Source organism: Elaeis guineensis, chromosome 1 (genome assembly GCF_000442705.2).
Source record: "Elaeis guineensis isolate ETL-2024a chromosome 1, EG11, whole genome shotgun sequence".
NCBI lineage: Eukaryota > Viridiplantae > Streptophyta > Magnoliopsida > Arecales > Arecaceae > Elaeis > Elaeis guineensis.
In genome coordinates, this window is record NC_025993.2 from 90,260,058 (window position 1) to 90,269,049 (window position 8,992).

Here is an 8,992-nt window from a genome sequence, read left to right on the forward strand (position 1 = left end):
TCCCTCATGGCCTCAAACATCAAAGCAGAAAGGTTCAAAGGGGTCTCGGTGATCACATGGTACATGATGCAAATATCCCTACCAGATAAGAGGTCATGCCTGCCACTCCTAGGGATAAAAAGTTTGGTAACCATGTGATGCAAAAGTCTCATCTCTACTGAAAGAATCTTTGCTTCTAATTTATTTAAATTTTCAGTAAAAGTTCTCTCTAAAATAACATTTATTCCTTCTTTTTTGATTGGGAGCTCCATATGAGTATAACCTTCACAAGGCAAGTGCAAGATTTGTCCCAAATGCAATGGATCAAGAACAATGTTAACACCTTTCATTAAACATTTTACTGTTCTATTGCAGTAACTTAAATTCAAATAAAACTCTTTGACCAAATCAACATAAGTATTTTTCTTCAACAGATAGTAAAACTCCCATCCTTGACTTTTAATTTTTGATCCAATAGAGAATCTTTTTTTTAAAAAAAACTTAAAATATATGTTCTTCTCGGGTTTCACTTTTCGATTGGAGAGAGGTACTTTGTTTGGATTGAGTGGGGACTGCGAAGAAGCTAGAGCAGGACCTGGAACTGAGGTTGGAGCAGGAGATAGCTCTGCTGCCATTCTTTTTTTGTGCACATTCTCCTCTAACCCACGAACAGACTTTCTTCTCTGCAGTAGCTTCAGTTTGGGAGTTATTTCGAACAATAGAGACTTGCAAACAGCTTAGGAGACCTAATGAGAGGTAGAGTGGAAAGGATTTTAGAGGAAAGACAAAAATTTTTAGGGAGATGAACCGTCGGTTTGGAGATGAAGGTTTGAAGCTAGGGTAAGCCTGATTCACCCAAACGAGGAAGAGAAGGAAAATGGATTTCGTTTCTAAGAGGGCAATTTGAACGGGAAAAATCGATGGGAAGAGGGATTTTAAGAGATTTTTGCAATTGAAAGAGTGGAGAGGGAGGAGATTTTTGTTTGATGGGATGAGGAAGACGAAAGGCAAAGGGTCGACTCATTTAAAAAAAGAAATTTTTCAATAAAATAAAGCATCCGATGAGTTTTAATGAAAATTATAAGTTTACCATAAGGTCGACCCTGGGGGTCGACTCATAGTTAGAAAAATTCAAAAAAAATGATGGAAAAATTTCAAAAAAATTTGAAACTTGAGAAAAAGGTGTCTATTTAAGAGATTGATCATATGAAGGATAGTTTTGAGTTTTTAAGAAAGGAGAGAAGAGAATTGAGCTCAAAATATGGTTCAATAAATTTTTGGCAAAAAGAACTTGAAATCAGAAAGATACTTAAGCTAATGGATCAAGGATTCCTAGTTCTCTCCTAATTTCATAAAATCTATCTTCATTTAAGGCTTTGGTAAAGATGTCAGCCAATTATTTTTCAGTACAACCATAATCAAGAATTATATTATTATTTTGGACATGTTCTCTTATGAAATGATGTCTAATTTCAATATGCTTTGATCTAGAATGCTGAATTAGATTTTTAGTTAGATTAATAGTACTAGTGTTATCACATCTTATGGAAGTTTCATTGAGTTTGATGCCAAAATCCTCAAGTTGTTGCTTAATCCACAAGATTTGAACACAGCAACTTCCAGCTACAATGTATTCGGCCTCGACCGTAGACAGTGCCACCGAATTTTGCTTCTTGCTAAACCAAAAGATTAAGTTAACTCCAAAAAATTGACAAGTTCTACTAGTACTTTTTCTATCTAATCTACATCCAGCAAAATCGACATCTGAATATCCTATTAAGTCAATTAATGAGTCCTTGGAATACCATAATCCTAGAGTTTGTGTACCTTTTAAATATCTAAGAATTTTTTTAACTGCATTTAAATATGATTCTTTTGGATTTGATTGAAAGCGTGCACATAGACAAACACTAAACATAATATCTGATCTACTAGCAGTTAAATACAATAAAGAATCAATCATGCCTCTATAAAGTTTTAAGTCTATATTTTTACCTCCTTCATTCTTGTCAAGCTTACATGATGGGCTCATGGGGGTACCTATTGCTTTGGAGCTCTCTATTCCAAATCTTTTGAGTAGTTTTCTTATGTACTTGTTTTGGGTGATGGAGATTCCTTCTTTTGTTTGTTTGATTTGGAGTCTGAGGAAGAATGTAAGTTCTCCCATCATGCTCATCTCGAACTCTCCCTGCATGAGCTTAGCAAAATCTTGACAAAGAGTTTCATTAGTAGACCCAAATATAATGTCATCAACGTATATTTGTATAACTAAGATATCATCATGATTTTTTTAATGAAAAAGATTGTGTCTACATTTCCTCTTGAAAAATCATTATCAAATAAGAATTTACTTAACCTTTCATACCAAGCCCTAGGTGCTTGTTTTAAGCCATATAATATTTTGTTTAATTTTAAAACATGATTAGAAAGAGCATGATTTTCAAAACTGATGGGTTGTTCTACATAAACCTTTTCGGCAATATAATCATTTAGAAAAGCACTTTTGACATCCGTTTGGAATAACTTAAAATTCATAAAGCATGCATAAATAAAAGTCTAATTGCTTCTAACCTAGTAACAGGTGCAAAGGTCTCATCAAAATTAATTGTCTCTTCTTGATTATAACCCTTTGCAATCAATCTTGCTTTATTCTTAATTGCATTTCTATGTTCATCCAATTTATTCCTATATATCCATTTTGTGCCAATTACTGGATAATTTTTAGGTCTTGATACTAAAGTCCATACATTATTTCTTTCGAATTGATTAAGTTTCTCTTGCGTTGCATTTATCCAATTATAATCTTTTTCAGCTTCATTTATGATTTTAGGTTCAAAATGAGAAACAAATGCAAAATAATTGTATGCATCTCTAAGTGAAGAATGAGTTCTTACTCCATGTGTAAAATCACCAATGATTAGTTCCTTGGGATGATTGTGATCATACCTCCATTCTTTGGATAGATCATTTGTACCTTGATGTTGTTCTTCACTTTCATCTTTTTGTTTGTCATTATGTTCTTCTTCATTTTGAATTGTTAAATCTTTTAGGGTGAGCTCCTTCATCCCTTCTATAAGAGGATCTGCATCATCAATACCTTCACTCTTCCTTGAAGGAAGATCATTAGTCTCATCAAAAATAACATGTATTGACTCCTCTGCTACTAAAGTTTTTTTGTTGAAAACTTAAAAAGCTTTGCTAGAAGAAAAGTAACCAAGAAAAATAGCTTCATCGGATTTTACATTAAATTTTTCTAATCTCTCTTTATCATTGTTCAAAACAAAACATCGGCAACCAAAAATATGAAAAACTGCAATGTTTGTTTTCTTCCTTTCCATAGCTCATAGGATGTTTTATTTAGAATTGGTCTAATTAAAGCACGGTTTAAAATGTAACATGCCGTGTTAATTGCTTCCATCCAAAAATATCTTGGGAGGTTACTTTCACATAGCATGGTACGGGATATTTCTTCAAGAATTCTATTTTTTCTTTCTATTATCCCATTTTGTTGGGGTGTCCTAAGTGCTGAAAAATTATGGTTAATACCTTTTTCATCATAAAACTTTTCAAAATCTTAATTTTTAAATTTGGTTCCATGATCACTTCAAATATTTTGAATTGAAAAACTTTTTTCATTAGTAACTCTTCGATAAAATTTTAAGAACACATGAAAAATTTCATCCTTATGTGTCAAAAAAAAAATCCATGTAAAATGAGAAATTATCAATAATTACAAAGTCATATCGTTTTTCACCTAAACTAGTAGTTCTAGTGGATCCAAATAAATTCATGTGCAATAATTCTAATGATCTAGAAGTTGAAACAATATTTTTTGATTTGAATAATTTTTTTTTTGTTTGTCTAGTTGGTATGCATCACAAATTCTATTCTTTTCAAAATTTAATTTAGATAAATCGGTAATCAATTCTTTTTTAATAAGTTTTGAAAGTGAATGCATGCTAATATGTGCAAGCCTACAGTGCCAAAGCCAACTAGTCTCATTAATTTTGGTATTTAAGGCTACTAGGCATTGCAAGTTTATCTTGGAAAGATCATTCAAATCTATCATATAAATATTACCATGTCTATGCCTAACAAATTTAATGCCTTCATCATTGGGACTAGTTACTATGCATAATGAAGATTCAAAAATAACTTTGTATCCTTTGTCACAGAATTGACTAATACTTAATAGATTATGTTTCAAACCATCTACTAATAAAATATTTTCAATATACTTAGAGGGAGTGATACCAATATTATCTATACCGATGATCTTTTCTTTGCTATTGTCTCCAAAGGTGACCATCCCTCCATCTTTTGTATCAAGTGTGATGAATTGAGATTCATCACCGGTCATGTGTCTTGAGCACCCACTATCAAAATACTATTTTTGATTTGTTCCTTGGGATGCAAGACGCACATGCATGCAAAAATTAAGTTTTTACTTTAGGTACCCAAATTTTCTTGAATCCTCTTTGGTTAGTCACAATGGTTCCTTTTGGAATCTATATTTTCTTCACATTAAAATTTTCAGATTTACTAGAAAAATAAGTATAGGATTTATGTTCTACTTTACCACATTTAAAGCAAGTAATATTTGAAATCTTGTTGCTTGATGAGTTCGCATAGATGTTTTTCAAAAATTTTTATTTCTTTAAAGGGTTGTAGCCAAGATCGCTTTATCATAAATGGTCTTTTGATTATCAAGTATCATTTGAAGTTTAGTTGAACTAAGAGTAAACTTTTCTACCATAGATTTTAACTTAGCAATTTCATTTTTCAAGTTTAGATTTTTTTGTATCAAGATCAATTTTTCATTTGAAATAATTTTATTTTCTTTTAGTAAAGATTAATTCTTTAATTTTAATTCTTTGTTCTTTACCCATAACTTCTTTAGATCATCAACTAGATCATAAAATGCTTCTTGAAGTTCTTCAAAGATAAAGTCACTAAGAGTTTTAGTGTTTACCTCATTTTTATGTGCCATAAGGCACAATTGGCTTGTTCATATAAATCTTCTTCTTCAGAGCTTGACTTATCACTATCACTCTATGTAGCTACCATAATCTTTTTCTTGTACTTCTTGAGGCCCTTCTTAAGTTGTGGACATTCGGACCTAAAGTGCTCTGGCTTCTTACATTCATAACAAATAAGGGCTGCTCCTTATCCTTCTCCTTGCTATGATCTCCTTTTGTAGATGCCTCTTCCTCATCCCTTATTTTCTTTTCTTCAAAAATCTTTTAAACTTTATAATGATGAGGGCTATTTCTTCATCTTGCTCCTCATTTTCTGTTTCATCGGATTTCTCATCGAGTTGAGCAGTGGATTTGAGGATGATTGTCCTCTTCTTCTTGACATCTTCTTCTTGATGTTGTTTCATGCTTAGCTCATGTGTCACTAGAAATCCTAGAAGCTCCTCCAAGTGTAAAGCATTCAAATCTTTGGCTTCTTGGATTGCGGTTACTTTGGCCTCCCAAGTCCTTGGTAAAGATCTAAAAATCTTTCTCATAAGATCGCTGTTAGAGTAAGACTTACCAAGACTTTTTAAACTATTAATAATATCCGTAAAGCGAGTAAATATTTCAGTTATTGATTCATCATGCTCCATTTTAAAGAGTTCATATTTGTGCACAAGCATGTTGCTTTTTGATTCCTTAACTTGATTAGTGCCTTCATGTGTTACTTTTAATCTATCTCATATTTTCTTAGCTGACATGCATGTTGAAATACGATTAAACTCATTAGCATCTAAAGTATAATATAAAATATTCATGGCTTTAGCATTGAGTTGAGCCATTTTCTTGTCAACCTCATCCAATTCTCTTTCGAATTTGGTTGATTCTACACTATCAATTATTTTAGTGGTGTGTGTGATCCATTAACTATGATACTCCACATATCATAGTCAAGAGCTTGGATAAAAATTTTCATTCGAGCTTTCCAATAGGTATAGTTTGGCCCATTACAAAGTGGAGGTGGTTTGTGGACTGCTCCTCGGCTAGTGAAGCACCAACTTGAGTTGCCATAGATCTTTAGCTCTTTGATGGTTAAATCAAAGTAAGGCTAGAGCACCGAGCTCTGATACTACTTGTTGCCCAGCTATGCAACCCAAGAGGAGGGTGAATTAGATTTTTAAAATTTTAAAGTTAATTTAGAACCACAATGATTAAGTAATAATAAGCAAGTTATGTGTAGTAAGTGATTTAAATATAGAAATAAGATGCAAGAATGTAAGAAAATAAAAAAATTTAGATAGAGAGCAAGTATGCACACTACAAACAAAAAGATTTATAGTGGTTCGATGCTAACCTTGCATCAATATCCAATCTCCAAGCTCTTACTTGGGAATTTAAATCCACTAAAACGTATTCAACAAGAATATAATATCAGTACCTCCGACTCTAGCTATTCCAAACTAGAACACTTATTTTTCGGATATAAGCCAATCCAATACAATCCGATTCAAGGTTCGGACCAACTTTTCAAGTTTTGAAATCCTTCCAAAACTAAAGATCAAGATAAAAACAGAGTATAAGAGTTAATCACACGAAAATACAAGTTTAGCTCCTTTAATGAGCAAATAAAATCTTAAATACACTTTACACAACAAGAAAGAAGCTTTTCTAATTTTTCTCAAGGTTGTTGAAGACTTGAATGAGCTCTTGAGGAGTTGGTGAACTTGAAATGAAAGCTTCTTTTGCTTGAAGAGACTTTTTGCTTAGGGCTGAAATGAACTCTTCAAATCTCTTTAAACCTTTAAAACTTTTTTTCTCCTTTAAGTGCCTTTATATCTTCAATAGATGCTAGAGACAAACCTGGCTGAAATAGAGCCGTTGGAGTGCATTAAATGAACATTAAATGAGGCCAAAATGAGCTGAAAAACTAGCCTTTATGAAATTTTCCGTCGCAGGGGTCAACTCATAGGGTCGACCTCTGTAGCATAGAACAGAAAATCACTGTTCTGTATCTTTGGCCTGCACAGCAACAGAAGTCGACTCATAGGGTCATCCTCTTTGGATGTGCCAGTCAAAAATAACGTGCCATTCAGCCCCTTTTGACGGGAGTGACTCACAGGGTCGACTCTTTTCTTTAAACTTGATTTTCTCTCAAAATATATATCCAAAAAATATGAAATTACCTCCAATAGATACAAATCTTCTGTTCTTGCTTTGAGGCTCTCGAATCAGAACTTGATAAAATTACAGTTTTGCCCCTGAAATACAATAAACCTTTTTTCAAGCCAAAATCATTAGTAACCCCCTCAAATATATTGTAATCATCAAAATCAATTCATGGAGCAACATCCAGCTCTCCTCCTACTGCACATAACCATAAGTCAGCCTCAATGAAGGGAAAGGATCCTTACCTAGTTACTGGATCCAAATCTGATCATATTCAGCGTTTAGTCCAGTCAGAAAATCATACATACAATGTTTTTCCATTACTTTCTGATACTTAGCAGCATCCTTAGAGTTAGAGGGTAAGTACTCCTCATAGTAATCAAGTTCCTACCATAAAGTATTAAGCTCAAAAAAATATTATGCAATTGACATCTCCCCGTACTTTATTTTATGAGTTTTCTTCCATAGTTCATATACCAATGCATCATCCCTTGATGAGAGTATGTTTGAGTAGCAGCATCCCATATTTGTTTAGCTGTGGTGAGAAATAAATAGCCACGAGTAATTTATGGTTGCATAGAATTAATAAGCCAAGACATGATAAGGAAATTTTCAGATTTCCATTGGCTTAAGGTTGGATCAGTGGCTGGAGGTTTCTATCTCTTGCTTGTGATATAACCTTGCAATCCTCGGGCTTGAATGAACAGTAAGCAAGATCTTGACCAAGCCAGATTATTAGACCCATCTAACTTAATAGGACTAAAATTCAAAGAGGGATTATCGCCAAGGATTCATTGCTCCTGTTGCTACTGCTACCAGTAAATTGCTTCTTTTCTATCATTTTTTTTAATACTACTTCAAGACCCCCTCCAAAAAAAAAAATCAGTCGGATCATACGCAATGCCCAAATTTTCACTAAAAAACTTTCAAAGCCAAATGTGATCTCCAGCAGCCAAGCAATCCTCAACAGCGACAATCAGAGCTAGAGCCTATATTTGTCACAAACCACGGAGCCGATACACCAGTGAGAGTAGCTAACAGGAATGGTAGGTATGACAGTAGAACGGCATCGGCAACAAAAATCTCTCAACGGTGACATGCACGAGATGAATAGATTGCCGATGCAGTGAACAGATATGTAGATCTGAAATGCAACTTGATGCATATGGGAGATGAAGCTAGGCTGGAGTGTTTTTAGAGGAAAGTAAGAAGACAGTACAAAATCTCTAAGGGATCGTGCTTTGATACCATGTTGAGAAAAAGAAGGAAAAATGAAAGAAATAATTTCAATTACAGAACTTATATTTTTTTTTGGATACAATGGCCACCCCTTTATACATTTATATACAAAATCTACAAAAATAATCAACACTCCTAATAAAGCAAATTCTTAAATTACATGATTTTTTTTCTAAAACTAGCTAAGATTATTTTTCTAAATTAATTTCCATCAATAATAAAGTAAATTTTTAAATTATATTATTTCTTTCCTAAATTGTCAACAGGACCTTTTCCTAAAGTGGATCGAGTAGAGTGAAGCAGAGCGCAACGAGTAAAGCGAGCGGAGCAAAGAAAAAGTACATAGAAATTGGTGAGCAAGTTGATTGTATTTATTCCAAAAAGCAAACAGAGAAGTGCCTGAACATCTTGTATTGGTAGATCAAAATTAGTGAGTATTTCGTTGATCATACATTTTAGATTATTGTTTCATTGCCACTGCAATTAAGGAGGAGGTGGAGCACACATCATATTCCATAAATTAATGTAGTAAGCAGGCTAACATATATAATGGACTACACGAGGCCTAGTACTGCACATATGTTAATGTGGTTAGCAAGTACATGGCATTCTTGAAGACACATTGTAGTAGATCATGAAATAGATTATGA